The following is a 17,591-nucleotide window of genomic DNA, read 5'->3' on the forward strand; positions in this document are numbered from 1 at the left end:
CTTCACCAGCTCCTCCACAGAGTGATGGAGAGGAAGAGCGAGGTTGTGCTCACCCAGGATCTCGAAATACGAGGAGGAGGGATGAGTTTGTTCCCGGCAGTGGAACGACTGGAGGAGGCAAGAAGTGCGAGCTGAGCATTGGCCCTAGCTCTGGCACTCTTCAGCTCCCGAGACCAGGGCAGAGCTGCACTGGTCTTAGGGGCCTTCCGAACGTCAAACACTTCATCCAGAATCGTGTCTTTGCCTTCACGGGGGGGGATGACTGGATCCGTAAGACTGTTAAGTTGCCTTATCAGGCTTAGGACCTGCCAGAAGGCATGTTCGGACTCTTGCTGTTCTCCTCCCTGCGGGCTGGCAGCTAAGTCTCCTGCCCCAGGAATCTCTTCCTGGGGTGATACGTGGACATTCCCCTGGGTAGTCGTGGGTTCCTGACGAATCCTTGCAGAGGATTTAGGGATGGTCTTGGAATCCTTGGGTTCCCTTCTGGGAGGGATACAGGATCCCAACAACGAGGTTCGAGGGGCCCCTTCCTCACGAGACGATTCTCCTGCCTGAAGCGAAGTCTCCACCCCTGGTGCCGAGGGGAAGACTACCGCCCCACTGGACTCACCTGAGGACGGAAAGGCCTCGTCCACGGGAGAAGGAGAGAGTACTCATGCAGGAGAGGGGACCCTCGAAACCGACCTCTTGGGAACCAACTTCGCCCAGGGGGAAGTCACCACGAAGTCCACTCCTCTCTTTCTCTTCAGCGTAGGAGACAGCCGCTGGTTTGTTACCCTGGCCGGCGAGTGCTGGTTTCATAACCCTCACTAACGCCCGTGCCAGCGGACCAAACTAAGTCTGCTGCTCAAAGGACACAGAGTCCGAAATCCTCGCTAAGGTGAAAGGGATCGGGCGATCCTTCGGAGTGGACACGACGGTACCTGCCTGAAAAGAAGGTGGGGAAGAATGCTGTACTGACCTGTCTTCGTCCTGCAATACCAACCTGTGCTTGGATGGAGGTGATCCCGAGTGCCGTCTAGGAGCACGCGTCCCTGCTGCTACCACCGGCTGTGGAAATCGCCGCGAACTATGGTCGCGCGAGGGCGAACGGTCGCGCAAAGGCGAATGGTCGCGCGGGTGATCGCGCGGGCGCACAGGCGAGCGGTCGCGCGGGCGCGCAGGCGAGCGGTCGCGCGGGCGTGCAGGCGAGCGGTCGCGCGGGCGTGCAGGCGAGCGATCGCGCGGGCGCGCAGGCGAGTGGGCGTGAGGGTGGGCAGGTAAATGAACACGTGTCCGAGGCGACGAACGCAAGCGATGGCGCGACGGCGAGGGATCGTGCTGCCGCGTAGGTGAAGAAGATCGCTGGCGGTAATGACCGCATGATGGTAAGCGATGGCGAGCAGCATGTGTAGGTGAATGATCGCGTGATAGGGTGCGATGGTGATCAGCATCCGCAAGAGGGCGGTCGTTCAGGGTTGTGCGATGAGGAGCAGCATGCGTAAGCGGGCGATCGTGCAGGGTTGTGCGATGGCGAGCAGCATGCGCAGGTGAATGATCGCGTGAAAGGGTGCGATGGTGATCAGCATCCGCAGGAGGGCGATCGTTCAGGGTTGTGCGATGAGGAGCAGCATGCGTAAGCGGGCGATCGTGCAGGGTTGTGCGATGGCGAGCAGCATGCGCAGGTGAATGATCGCGTGAAAGGGTGCGATGGTGATCAGCATCCGCAGGAGGGCGATCGTTCAGGGTTGTGCGATGAGGAGCAGCATGCGTAAGCGGGCGATCGTGCAGGGTTGTGCGATGGCGAGCAGCATGCGCAGGTGAATGGTCGCGTGAAAGGGTGCGATGGTGATCAGCATCCGCAGGAGGGCGATCGTTCAGGGTAGTGCGATGAGGAGCAGCATGCGTAAGCGGGCGATCATGCAGGGTCGTGCGATGGCGAGCAGCATGTGTAGGTGATCGCTGGCGAGCTGGTGATCGCTGGCGAGCAGAAGGTCGACGCGTGTCCTGTGAGAGGACAGGTGGTGCGGCGCGTTCACGAGCAGGAACGGGAAGATCGCTGGCGCGTTGGCGAACATGTGTTTCTGACACACGCGCAGCACGATGTTGCGTAGCCACAGGACCAGGTGGATGGTGAGCAGGGAGTTCAGCAGGAACTAAAGGGTGGTCAGAGACCGCAGGGCGATGGTCCTCAAATGAGCGCTGACGCTCGGAAGAGAGCTGACGAGCAGGAGAGCGCTGGCGAGGGGGGCGAACATCAGGAGAGAGCCGACGAGCAGGTGAGCGTCGGCGAGCAGGAGATCGTCGACGAGCAGGAGATCGCTGGCGAGCAGGAGAGCTCTTGTGCGCTAGCCCTGCTCGCGTAAGGGAAGAATCCCTTAGCCCCGAAGGGACCGTTGCCCGTCGGGTGACGAGTTCTCCAGAAGGCGAAGATCCAGCAGGAGATGGTGAGCGGTCTGCAGAGAGGTTCAAGGAGGGCGGAGCAGTCGGTTGAGGCTGACGAGGAGAGTCCCCCCCGGAGGACGAAGACCCAAAAAGGCGCCTCTTAGTCCCCCTGTAAGGGGAAGGGAGGCCCTTGTGGCGTAGAGGGTGGTGAGCCTTACGGCGGAGGCGGCCTCGGGGGAGATCGTCGGGACCATCGGTCCTCCGAAGGGGAGTCTCCGTCAAAACACTTCCCTCAGAAGGAAGCTGGGCAGCAGTCGAGACCGAAGGACTCACTTCCCCCTTCGAAGGATGCACGGAAGGAGGAGGAGAGCCTAGAGCACCATCACCAGCAACAGCACCTGCGTCGGAAGGCCCTGCCACGTCGGAGGCCTCTGTCACCACGACGTCGACAATAGACAGAGGGTCTACCTCCGCTACCACCGGCGACTGTTTAACAGCGGCCCCCAACGAGACAAGGTCAATAAGAGCGACCCTGGAGGGCAAGCCCTTAAGCCCCAGGGACGACCAAATCTGTAAAAGATCATCACTGGATAAGGCATTATTATCAATAACCTCCCCCGGAGGAGGAGGGGGAACCGCCTCGCTATGGGAGGCGACGCCCTCTCCCCCCACCGAAGGTAGGGAAACAGAACAAGGGCCTGCGCTCCCACTCGGACGACTCTCCTTAGGAGGCGGACGAGGGGGAGCTTCGGAGGAGGTTTGGGCGGCGGAAGAAGAGTCCCGAGAACCTTCCTCCTTCAAGGCTAACCCCGGAGGAGAACGGTCTCTCTTGGACTTCTTCTTACGCCGACGGCCAAACCTCTCCCACTGGAAGGCAGACCACTCCCTGCACTCACGGCACATGTTATCCTGGTCGCACCGTCGGCCCCGACATTGAGGGCAGAGGGTGTGAGGATCCGTAATCACGTCCGACATGAAAGTCCCACAAGGACGGCCGGCAACTCCAGGGCATGTACGCATATTAAATAAAAGAAAATAACTGAAGGTCAACTTCCAACCAATCACACAAGCTGAAAAGAAAAAGAAGAAAATTAAAGGCTGTCACGAAGGCGATGAACAGACACGTCTGATCACCGCCGAGCCAAAAGTGAAGTGAAGCAAGTCACCGGTGTGTGGAGGGGGGAGGGGTAGCAAGCTACCCTTCCCCAACCCCCGCTAACTAGCGCGGGGGTAATTAACCCTCGTTAAAAACTATTGGCTCGTCATTTCAGCTTCGCTAAGAGTAATACCCTTTGTAAATAGCGTGGTTTGTATTTCGGTTACGGAACAATTATATTTTTCCTAACAATACAAACCTTAGCTATTTATTTAGGGTTATTACTTTATGCAAAGCTGAAATGACGAGCCATTAAAATTTAGCGAGGGTTATCTACCCACACCGCTAGTTGTGGGGAGGGGGGTAGCTTGCTACCAATCACACTCACACACCGGTGATTTAGCCCACTTTGCTTGGAGGTAGGACTTCAAGGGGGATAGGGCTGGTGGGCGTTTGTATAAATAGCTAAGGTTTGTATCGTTAGGAAAAATACAAATTATCTACGAATTTGTCATTTTTTCCGTAACTGGAATACAAACCTACGCTATTTATTTAGGGGTGACTCACCCATTAGGAAGGGTGGACGTCCCTGCCAATCTGGCTTTTGGCTTTAACCGGGGGTTTCTTATCTGAGTAAGTTAGTACTCAAAATAAGGAGTCCCTGCGCCTCGCTAAAACCTTGCTACGCAAGGTCCGCTGCCTACACAAGCTGTGTGTTGAGATATCTAGAAGTGTGACTGTCTAGGTAAAGTTATTCCGAGTCTTTTTGTAGGAAACACTGTTGTAACCGAGACTTTCCCAATACCACATCGCCAAGGTATGGGGACGCAATAGTATTACCTTAATACTAGGTACACAAGGGAGCATGGTTTACCTGCAGTGGTTTGAGGTCAGCTTGTGCAGAGAACCCAGGATGCTGCTTTTCCCAAGAGGGGGGAGGATGAAGAAAATAATAAGAGCCAGTCAAATCTTTTCATTCACGCAGACTAAAACCAGGTAACAGTGCCCTCAACCTTCTGCTACTTGTCCAATAAGGAGCTTCAGGTACTGTATACAACCAGCTGTTGTGCAGCCATCACAGGACCGATAGAGATCGTATCGAGTTCCTGTGGGTCACGTCTTGCAGGAGAAAAGTTGTGAAAGTCACCTGGAGCATTTACACCCTTGTCTGTAAAACTGCATCACAGAGTAATCTTCTTAGAAGGGCCAGGGGCATAGCTATCCCCCAGACATCGTGAGTCGACATGTTGGATGAGGATCTGGATTCAGGGCATAATTGATGATTGTGAATCCAGCAGAGATGATGTTTTGGTGATCCTCCTTGTATCTATCCCAGTGCTGATGACAAGAGAAGCGACTCCGGTGAGCTGTTGCCGTTCTTTTAAGGTAGAGCCTCATACCTTACCCAGGGTACAGTAACAGATGATCTGGATCATCAGTTACCTAGTGGAGACTTGTGTAGGATCCGTTACCTCTGGAGACTGTGTCTGGCGACATACTTGGGGACGAAACTGAATGTTGCCTTTGATTTCAATTCCGCCTGGGAAAAGACAAGTTGTAAGTACGTATGAGTTAAAAAAGATCTAGCAATGAGGGGATGTCCCTTCCTTTCAGTTTGAAGGCGAGGCTCAAGGTTGAGTGATCGTTTTTACCTGTTGAACCTGAAAAGGGGGGGTCTTTTCCTCTTGCATATACTCAAAGATTCCGCTATTGCTGGAATAGAGGTATCAAGTGGAGAGATATGCTTTCCCATGACACCACCCAAAGCAGACGTTATACTGCCTGGTAGACTGATGGTGAGGAATCATAGCAAAGCTATAGCTTGTGGTAGATGTCGACGTGTGATTGTCTGTGACGTGGAGAGGGATTTCTTGGAGGCTCTACCAGGAGCTGCATAAGGTTCGGAAACCGTTCTGCGGAGCTACGAGAGCCCTTGAGAGGCTGACTGATGTTCTAGCCTTCTTGAGTACCCTTCTCCAGACAAAACAAGGAAGAGGAGTAAATGTCACTGTTGTACCCACTGTTGTTGGCATGCTCCTTGCCATAGAGCCTTGGCCGTCGGCGCATAAGGCCATTGGCGCGCGTGCAGGAGACCATCGGCGCCCGTGCACGGAAGAAAGTCAGCGAGCACGGGTGTGGGAGACCCTAGGCACCCACGCGCGGAAGAAAGTTGCCACGCGCGCGTGCAAGATTTTTGGGGCCTGCATGCAAGACTTTTGGCGTGCGCGTGCAAGACTTTTGGCGCGCGCGCAAGAGCATTGGCGCTCGTGCGGAAAATCATCGGGGCGCGCGCTGGAGACCATCGGCGCCCACGTGCGGAAGATTGTCGGTGTGCGCGCACGCAAGAACATTGGCGCTACAGCGCGGAAGATCGTTGGTGAGTGCGAGCAGAAGACTGTTGGCGCGCGCGCGCAAGAGCATTGGCGCTCGCGAGCGTGCAAAATCGGCGCGCGGGCGGAAAATCACCGGGGCCCGCGCGGGAGACCATCGCCGCCCGCGTGCGGAAGATCATCGGCGCGCACGCGTGAAAGACTGTTGGCGCGCGCGGGCGCGAAACACTATTGGCGCTCGCGGGAGAAACCTCACACCTGGGGAGGAAACTTCCCTCGGAAGGGAAGTTGCCCAACCCCTGGAGGCGAACCTCCTTTATCGTTCTAAGATGATCTGAAGTGCTGGTCATGTTGTCACGGGAGTACTGTACTTCTAAGAGAAGTGAGGACGCCCATGACGACATCCTCTGAGGGACGGCAGTGACAGCAGATTCCCCAGGCATGAACAGAACAATGCTTAGTTGGCACTCTTAGTCAAACGATGAGAAACTGCATAGTTAACAGGGAAAAAAAAAAAGAAAATTAATTATTTAACAGAAATTCCCTAGGGAGGAACCCCTAGGGAACAACATAAAATAAGTATTGCGCTGACAATAAAATTAATTATTTAACAAATTCCCCAGGGAGAACTCCGAAGAGAAACCCCGAGAGAACAACATAAAAGTTAAATATTGCGCCCTTCCTTCCCCAGTTGACATCCATGGGAGAAGGGGGGGGGGAGCGGAGAAACTGTAATAAAACAGAATTACAATTATTTAAATCAGCTAAGAAAAATCACTAATAGTGAGAACTACTGATCCTCTGAAGAGAAGTGTTCCCCATGGAGAAAAGCTGAAAAGTTAAAATACAATCTCAATTTCACTTAAAAATAATTGAAACAAACAATCGGAAGAGCAACCTAACCTACGAACGGGAAAGGAGTTTCCCCAATAGTACGCTGTTGTTGTAAAGGTGAACGACCTCGAGAAGAAAAAGGCCGTAGTCAAACTTTGAGAGGACACATTCCCTTCGCTCAAAAATCCATGTTTTCTGTAGGAAAAAAGGAAAGGCGAAGACATAGTTGAATGAAGAGAGTCCAGGCGATGACAATTCCCCTGCGGCGGCCGAATTAACGGATATATGCCGACGGGAAGACCGATGGACCAGAGAGGGAGAGGTCGTTCCCCACGAAGTGGAACTGTGCTGGCCTTGCTACTACGCAAGTGTCGTTGTCGTATATGTATCACACACACAGCACAAACACTGAAACGGAAACTTACCACATTTCTATACACATGTATATACAGTACAGTGAACCCTCATTTATCGCGGTAGATAGGTTCCAGACCCGACCGCGATAGCTGAAAATCCGCGAAGTAGGGACACCATATTTACGCATTTATTTAACATGTATATTCAGACTTTTAAAACCTTTCGTTTACGTAGTACTGTTAACAAACTACCCTTTAATGTACAGAACACTTAATGCATGTACTACAGTACCCTAAACTAAAACACGCACAAATATAAAAGGCGATTTTATATCATGCGTTTCCTAAACACGCCAAAAAGCACGATAAAAAATGACAACCAATGTTTTGTTTACGTTTATCTCTGATCATAATGAAGAAACAAACGCATTTACACATCTGTGTATAGGTTAGTTTTTGCATCGATTATATTGATTATATGTCGATTTTGTTATTACCAATGTTTTACTTAATTTTTCTTAGGACTTCCAAAGAAATGAAATGAATGCCATTTATATAATGTTTTTCTTTATGACGCCGCCTGAAACGGAAACCTTCCATTCGTTTACTGTACGCTCCATCTTCGATCGTAATAAACAAACGAAGGCATTAAACGCGCATGATAAAAGTGATAAATAATGATATTAAAAGCTTTTAGTAAATATGTTATTACAAATATTATTTACCGTATCTATATAAAATCCTACATACGTAGCAAAGCAGGAAAACAATTTTTTTTTCTTTTTTTTTTTGGCGTTCAACCAACAATAACAAACTGCCGCTAATGACCGAATGATAATTTACGAGAGAGAGAGAGAGAGAGAGAGAGAGAGAGAGAGAGAGAGAGAGAGAGAGAGAGAGAGAGAACTTGGGAGCTGATTTGTTATCTATCAGCACTGGAACCAATCACAGTCCGTCTTACATGCTACGTAGTAGTTACAAATTCAAATACAAGGTACTATATACAGTATGCTTTACGTACGCTATTTTACGCTTGCTTTGTTGTAGGATATGTACGCTTATTCGAAATGTGACTTTTGCAACAAAGAATATTATTGGATGCAGTACTACGTACGTATACATACAAAAGATTCATGGAAAAGATGCACATCCATTACATTTGTAGTAGTAGCCATCAGCAGCCTTACACCATTCAAATATGACAAAGTCAGACTGCATCTGATTTACGTTTCATGTTCAATTTAATTTTACTACGTATACTGACTTATCGTATGATCACATTCTCTTTTCGTGTTTTATTTCTTTCTGTACTGAATTATATGTCATATGTAATGCAATGAACCATCAGTAAAGAGCAGATATTACTAATTATTAATGGAATTAACGAAATATTTGGGGTCTTCATATATCGCAGCTATTTTCGAAATTTCCGGAAAATCCGCGATATATGTATATACATGCGTTATGAAAAAAATCCGCGAAGTCGTGAATCCGCGATAGTCGAACCGCAAAGTAGCAAGGGCTCACGGTACATAAACATTAAGAATGTTTTCATACTGTATATATACAAGTATAAGAAAAAGTAAGTTGAAAGACAAAAATTATTGGCAGTCCGGAATAGGCGAGGAGGGAGAGAGGAAACAACAGCTCTCGATCCGAGCCAAAAGTAAAGTGACTAAATCACAGGTGTGTGAACGCGAGTGGTAGGAAGCTAACCCCCCCCCTACCCCCGCTAACTAGCGGTGTGGGTAGTTAACCCTCGCTAAATTTTAATGGCTCATCATTTCAGCTCCGCTGAAAGTATAACCCCTAATAAATAGCGTGGTTTGTATTCCAGTTACGGAACAAATAGATTTTTCGTTTCGCTCAAAATCCGTTTCTTTGTGATTTACTTTTTCGTTCGTGACCTGGGAAGCGGGGTCCGGCTAGCGGTTGTGACATGGAAAGGAGGGACCAGGGGGCTTGCTCCCTGGCTAGGGATTGTGACCTGGGAAGGGGGGGGGGGTTGTGACCTGGGAACTAGTAAGTTAGGTTAGGTGGGTTTGTTAGGTTCTGTACCCTTTTGCAAATCTCAAAAGTGATAAATAATCACGTTTTGGCCTGTTTTCAGTCACTTACATGAACCATATATAGTTTGTGACCTGAGAAGGGGGATCCGGCTAGCGGTTGTGACCTGGGAAGGAGGGTTTGGGTGGTTTGCCCCATGGCTAGGGGGTTGTGACCTGGGAAGGGGGGTTGTGACCTGGAAACAACTAAGTTAGGTTAGGTGGGTTTGTTAGGTTCTGTACCCTTCTACAAATCTCGAAAGTGATAAATAATATGTAAAGTTTTGGCCTGTTTTCAGCTACTTACATGAAACATATATTTTTCCCACTGGTTATCTTGTGCTTATTTTGCATTTCTGATCATTATTATTGCTGAAAATCACTTGTTTATAACATATCCCCACCCAAAAAACCGTTTCCCACTAGGGTCCCCCATAATTGTCTTTATAAAAGGGGTCCAAAAACTCATGAACGAATGGTTTGCCCCAATAATCATGGTCAGAAATGCATAAAACACAAGAAAGTGTGTGGGAAAAAATATGGTTCATGTATTTGGCTAGAAATTAAAGTATCATATATTTACCAAAAAAAAAAGCTCGCAAAAGCGAGTGCAAGCAACGCATGCGCAATAACTCACCATCAGTCTCCCAAATATAAGCAATGGATTTTAGAGTGAAAAATAGACTTGACATTTTAATCGAATGATGCGAAAGTTATTATGCCATAGCCCTATCAAACATCAGAAACAAATACCAAAATAGCCAGCACTCGTCCATTTCTTATATTGAATTTCAGTTTCGCTAGTAATTAAAATATCATATATTAACCAATTTCTTTATTACAATGACTGGCAGAGGCAACAAAGTTTGAAAAAAGTAATTTTATAGTAAAACACGGGACAACATTTCTAAAAGAAAAAAGGACTTTACCTTCAAAAAATGATGTGCTTTCAAAAAATCTGACCTTTATTTCCGCTGCAAATAAGTCATTGTACCGTTATGGACACACACACACACCCCCCCCCTCTTCCCAAGGGAAACAGTTGGGAACCTGTTCTAATAATGATAAGGGGTTCGTGTGAAGAAACCTTAATATTTCTTATGTTAGGAAAAATACAAATTACTTTCAGATTTATTGCAATGATGTATCTAATTAACTCAAGCCCCTAATAATGTTTTATTTTGTTTTTCTTTCATTTATCAGGTGGCTAGCAGTACGCCCACTCCCTGTAGGGCTTGGAGATGATAATTAGAATTGCAGTCACGCAATAGAGGTACTGTCATGAATAAGCGTGTGGATATCAAAGATAGTCCTCGACACACATCATTAAGAAGATGCATGGATCAAAATAACCAATGTTATTTACTGAACGTACCCACACCAACATGTCTGATATGGTGCCATTGGCTTGGCAATACATTAGTGTCAGATCAAGAAAGGGCATGTGGAATACTGGACTGCAACAATAGGATTCAAAAGTGAAGAAAAAGGTGTTTGTTGGTCCTACGCATAGTATTGACAATAAGTGGAACTTGAGGGGACGAGACATGAAGATATCAAGCTTATAATCAAATGTTTTAGTTTTTAACCTGAGGGATTCTTAGGATATTAGTGCAGTGAACATTTTAGTGAAATAAAACCCTATGGTTGAGAATCATTTATCAGTAGGTAGTCAGAGATTTATGTCCACTCTGCTGACTCCCTGAGTAGATCGTTATAACCAATGTGGTGGGATTCTCCTACAAGCTTGAAGTTTTCTTATGTCACAAGATTAGAACTTTGTCTTGGCTATGTCGACCTTGCCCGAATAGGCTCCGCCTTGATGATAATTTCAAAAAAATCTGCATCATCAACCTAATAGGACTTTATTTGTAAAAATTACTTATACTGAATCTTATTTTTTTCCTGTTTGACTATGTAATCTGAAGGAGGGGCTCTTTCTGAAGTTAAAGTGAGAATGTAGATAGCTAATATTGTTTTATAATCCCTTTGACCCTATTTGAAGTGACCTGTCAAATAGCATTTGAATTTAGCCCAAATATCTACACTTAAGTTGGTCTATAGTTATAATTGTATATATAGATTAAATATTTAGAGGATTGATTCCTAAGAGTTTCTGTATGGAGATATTTATGTCTCACCTTCTGGTTTTGTATACTTGTATTTTCACAAATATGGAATTTGTTTTTTTCTCTCAATTTTCTTAATAAATTTTTTTTGTTGTTAATCCTCTTTAAATATATTTACCCACATAAGATAGTCCGCGTTCCAGCCTGAAGTCTTTCCCTTTTATAACATAATTGTTTCCTCCTCTAATGTTTGTAGTGTTGCTATTTATATTGGACTCCATGGATGCCAGTAATAAACAAGATGGATTACCTCGAGAATAATATTAAGCAACTACAGTTCTAGTTGGGTTCCCTTGCCCAGTATAAAATCAAGGGGTGGTGCCCAGTGCCCAGTTCTCTTGACTGTTTACCTGTTGCCAAGATTTCTGAGTATTCCACTGTTTTATCTTTTTGTGCAGTAAACGTTGGAGTGTGGTCGACATTCGGACACTGGGCAGTCTGCGTGCTACATCTGGCCTCAGTCCACAAACCAAAATACAGTACTGTGATTTTTTGGAGTGTGCAAAAACAGAAAAAAACATGATTAATTAACATTTTGAAGATTGTAAAATGGCACAGAACCTAACAAACCGACCTAACCTTAATAGTTCCCAGGTCACAGCCCCTAACCGGGGGAACCCGTTCCGAGGTAACAAAACGTGCTTATTAAACAATCTTATGGTTTGTAAAAGGGTACAGAACCTAACAAACCCACCTAAACTAACCTAGTAGTTCCCAGATCACAGCCCCTAGCCGGGGGGAACCCCCTTCCGAGGTCACAGCCCCTAGCCAAGGGGGGGGGGGGAGACTCCCAGACCCCCACCCCTTCCCCGGTCACAAAAAATATTAAATCCTAATGAATATGAAAAATAAGGTAAATAAAAATTAATTGCCTCCATTATGATTGAGACGTGGAAGGTTGAGGGGGTCATCGGGATCCTCTACCACCTGGTGTTACATGGAGGGTAGAGGCGACTGCCAGTGATGAAGAATTGGTGCATTAATAAGGCCTCTGGGTAGCGGTGAGTGAAAAAAATCTGGCAGGAAATACTGAAGGAAATATTTCGATTTATTACCAGGTCTTTCGATCCACTCCTTCACTTCCCTCCACAGGCGTTCAATATTCTGAGTATGGGTGCCTAGGTTCTGAGGGGTCGACAAAGTGTTCAGAGTGATTAATAGTCCTGTGCTCATAGCCCAGCTCTCCTAACGAACTATACGCACCCCACTTGTCACTTATAATGATGCTACCTACCTTAATTTGTTTTTGTATTATGGGAATAAGGGTAGCAGCATTCATTTTCCGAGGTAGAGGCTCAAGTAAGGGAATTAAAAAAAAACTTCTTGGACACACTTTCAATTCCACCCAAACACCCATATCGAACTCAAACGCCTGCCACGGTCGTACTTGGCCTTACCAAAGTGAGATTCGTCAATCTCCACTATAAACCCATCGAAAGAGAGCGTATTTTTTTCTATAAGAAAAAGTAGTTTTTTCCTAGGTTACATTGCCCTGTAATACAGTAAAATAATACCGAGCCATTTTCCAATGCAGGGTTCAAGATCACAATGGAACTTAGGACATATGGTGAATGCTAGGAGCAAAACAGAAATTTTCATTTAAAATCTATAACTACTGTACGTTAATAGTAGCCACTCATATAGGCTGTGTGATTCTAAATTGTGTAGGCCTATTTACGAGGTTCTATTCAATTATCTGAGTTCCCCAACAGCAGGGACAATCGAATGTTTCATAGAAAATGAGAAAAAGTGCACATTTCTAACAACTTGATTGGATTTGTGTAGAATGGCGTTGGGACTGGGGGAACATTCATTGCTACTGAATTGATAGGCCTAGTTCGTGCATTTAAAAGAACTTGATAGTTGACTATTTTTTTTTTTCACGGGTTTATTTCTCGCCCTCCATCAAACACTAAAGGTCTGTTCAGGCGGGCCTTGGTGTGTGAAAAAATAATTCCTTTCCAGTTAATATTTTGCTCTGTATCGTTATCAGTTATTTCGCTAGCATTTGTATTCAGGCTTAATAGTTTTCAGGTCAATATTATAACACTTTCTAAAAAGATAAGTCTTCAGGTTTTTCTTGAAAGCTGCCAAATATGTAAACCATGGATGTGGGCAAAATGAGTTCGAGGAAATATGTCTAGAAGGTTCATGGTAGGCCTAACTGTTACCAGACAAGTTAGGGGGTCACATTACCCTAGTCTGGCAGTAGCAAATAACATTTCAGCACAAACTACACAAATAAAATGACATGCATGGACTTACCTTAAAGACAGGGGAGCATAATTACAACGAATATTGTTATTATAACACGACGGATATCTCTACGTGTAGCACTAAGTAAACAATTATGTAATTATGTAACACTGACTGAGAGTCACTACGTTGATGGTTCCAGTATTTTTTCTCAACATCAAAATATAAGGAATTTCTCAGTTATCCTATTTCCGATAATAATTAAGGATAATCAACACAATGATATTTATAGAATATAAAGCCAATCTACTTATAGATATTTTATTAGAAAGTAAACAATGACATCTTTCTTATTTTTCGTTTCGAGACTATGATGTTTGGTTTGGAAAAGTAGACACAATGTTATCTCTTCTTCTATTTCTGCCTGAGAATTTCCATTTTATTATTATTATTATTATTATTATTATTATTATTATTATTATTATCCCTTGATTTTTTAAATTTGCATGCTCTGTATCACAGACAGTGAGTGAGAATACATTTTGGTTAATTAGACGAGAATTAATTATTGTTGTTGTTGTTGTTGTTGTTGTTGTTAAGGAGTTGGAGAATTACGACAACGCCAAACATTCTTAAATCTATTTCCATCACCAACAAATAACGACGTTTCAAACATCTCTGTGTTCATAATCATGTTCCTGGGTAAAAGAAAGTAAAACAATAAAGAACAAGCTGTACATAAATATTGTAAACAAATAAAATTTAAGTTAGAATGGGAAAAGGCATAATTAGGAAATCTTCAAAGGAAAACTAGAAATTTCTTGATTAAGTTGTGGCTTTCTAGATTTTATAAAAATTGACTCTGCTATTCTTATTTCATTTTCATATGAACCTCTGTATATTATTGAAAAGTTGTCCAAAGAGAACGAACACTTACAATTCATGTCGCATTGGTCTCGTATGCTGGACTGTAAAGGTTTGGACAAGGCTCTGCCAGTTCGGCTGCTAATTCCCTTGTAATCTTGGTAGCGAGAAAAAATGCATGTTTTCGTGGAGCCAATATAAGCTAATTGGCAATTTGGACAGTTAAACAAGTAAACCACCATTGATTCAAAGGTCTTTTGTAGCTTTTCTTTATGATTAACTAAACTTTTTATTTTGGAGTAATTATAGAATATTATATTCGGTTCAATTTGTGGTAGGTAAGAGTTAGACATGCAGATGACCCACATAGACTATTCGAAATTAGTGTGAATCATGCAATAGGAGGAAGAACGTTCAGTTATGCTGCACCGAGACTCTTTAACGACCTTCCACTCGATGTCAAGAATAGCACAAATGTGGCTGCCTTCAAGAAAAACCTGAAGACTTATCTTTTTAGAAAGTGTTATAATAGTGACCTGAAAACTATTAAGCCTGAATACAAATGCTAGCGAAATAACTGATAACGATACAGAGCAAAATGTTAACTGGAAAGGAATTATTTTTTCATACACCAAGGCCCGCCTGGACAGACCTTTAGTGTTTGATGGAGGGCGAGAAATAAACCTCTAAAAGTAAAAGTAAGTAAGTCGATATTTACTCAGGATTTCATGTATTTTGATTTTAATATATTTGTTTGTGTCATCATTAAAATATGGTAATTTGATGAAGAGTTCAAGTTTTTTGGACAAAATTTCTTTGATTTAGGACAAAATATACTGTTAAGGAAAGTTCTGAGTTTGTAATAGAAGGTTTTGGATGGGAAACCATTGTTGGAAAAGAACTTCTCCAGGAAAAACATTTCTTTATGAAAATTTTCAAAAGATGACGTATTAGTCTAAACGCTCGGTAAAACATTGTGCTAAATGTGTTTAACTTGAAATTAGCATAGCATCTACTCAAAAAGTTAATTATTATTATTATTATTATTATTATTATTATTATTATTATTATTTTAATTGTTATTATTATTATTATTTTTATTATTACTATTATTATTATTATTATTATTATTATTTTAATTGTTATTATTATTATTATTATTATTATCATTTTAATTGTTATTATTATTATTATTATTTTTATTATTATCATTATTATTATTATTATTATTATTATTATTATTATTATTAATAATATTTCTATTATTATTATTATTATTATTAATAATATTTTTATTATTATTATTATCATTTTAATTGTTATTATTATTATTATTATTATTTTTATTATTATCATTATTATTATTATTATTATTATTATTATTATTATTATTATTATTATTATTATTATTACAGTTGTTGCAGTGAAGCTAGATCTGCACGACCCACGTCAATGCGCGTGAGTACCACAATTAAAGGAGGGTGATATTGTTTTTAACTAATGCTTTTTCTTAAAGGGCAAGCACAAAAATACATACACACATACATATGTATACATACACATACAGTATATATAGCAAAGATATATACACAGTATATGCATGTATTCATATATATATATATATATATATATATATATATATATATATACATATATATGAATATATATATATATATATATATGCATATAATATATATATATATATATATATATATATATATATATATATATATTCATATATATATATATATATATATATATATATATATATATATATATATATATATATATAGATGTGTGTGTATGTAAATGCTTGTTTGAATATATTCTTCTATGGTCGTAAATTAATTTTAGGAATTTTAAAAGAGATACAGATCTATTTCAAATATGTTCTCTATGTTGGTTTATACTCTTAACTTGAACAGAGATCGATGCCGAAATTTTGCATAATTTTATTGTCGTTATTACAATATTTGACAGGACACCGCCTTGATTGCTAAAACCAAAATGAAACTGCCCAAAATTATCTGCAATGTGAAATGTATCTACATATCTTGAATGGAAAGCATTTGGCATTTTTTGTAACATATATATATATATATATATATATATATATATATATATATATATATATATATATACACATATATATATATACATATATATATATATATATATATATATATATATATATATATATATATATATATATATATATATATATATATATCCCTTTCAGAATGGGAATACCTTAGCGTGGTGAAAGCAAAGCTGCAGTAGTCAAGGGCCCCATCCTAGGCTGGTTTGATGTGAGTGATCAGACGAAAATCTACCACCATCACCAATCTGCACTGACTAGCGTGGCAATGAAAACTGGCCAAATTCCGTACATGAATTGATATGCCTGAGGCCTTTTCCCTTCAGTGGACTAGAAACGGCTGTATTTGTTTTTGTTGTTATATATTGTAAGGTACATGTATAATAAGTATTGGGGTCATTCAAAGTTACCGCACTGCACTAAAAGCAATATGGCCTCTAACTAATTGTGGTATTGAAGAAATAGGGAAAAATATTTTCTTTCTTTCATTGTTCTTTCTATTTCGAGAAATGGCTATGAGGAAAAAAGTTTCAATGGTTGATGAGACCTAGGTATTATCATTATTATCATATGTACCACATAGGTTTTTCTGCAAAATATTGATCTATTAGATAGTATACTATTAAAGTTAGAAATGATACTACAAACATTGTAGGAAAATAACCAGCGGTAAAACTGTCTAGGACTTGTCAATGGACTCCATGATAACAATGATATTCTTTCTAATTCACCCATGCTTACTTTACTTAGTTACTTTAAGGGCTGCTTTTCTGGAAGACATATTTCTACTATAAATATCGTTGTTTATATGCAATAGTAAACTGTTATCACACTATTGGAGCCCTTGGGCTTCTAACACCCTACTTTTTCAAGTTAGGTTGTAGCTTAGCTAATAATAATAATAATAATAATAATAATAATAATAATAATAATAATAATAATAATAATAATAAGGCCCTTCAAATGTTGCCCAGACTTTGTCCAAACTCCGAAGACGAATGCTGGATTAATGGCGGCACATACAATAAATTCGATTGTTGAAGTGTTGATTGCAAATCACCCATTAATGAAAATTTAAAACGGCCTGTAAATGTTACATAGGTCTAAATTTAATTTTCGAAACAAGCACTGATTTTCATCAGACAGCATCTTTGTTGGGTGTCAATATTTCATGTGAAACAATAGAGAGATTTGAGTCTGCAAAGCAAATCAGTTTTATTAAGTTTTCATACAGAATACCCATATTAAATAAATTCTGGTGATTTAAAAAAGAAAATAT

Source organism: Palaemon carinicauda, chromosome 44 (assembly GCF_036898095.1).
Source record: "Palaemon carinicauda isolate YSFRI2023 chromosome 44, ASM3689809v2, whole genome shotgun sequence".
In the NCBI taxonomy this organism is placed as follows: domain Eukaryota; kingdom Metazoa; phylum Arthropoda; class Malacostraca; order Decapoda; family Palaemonidae; genus Palaemon; species Palaemon carinicauda.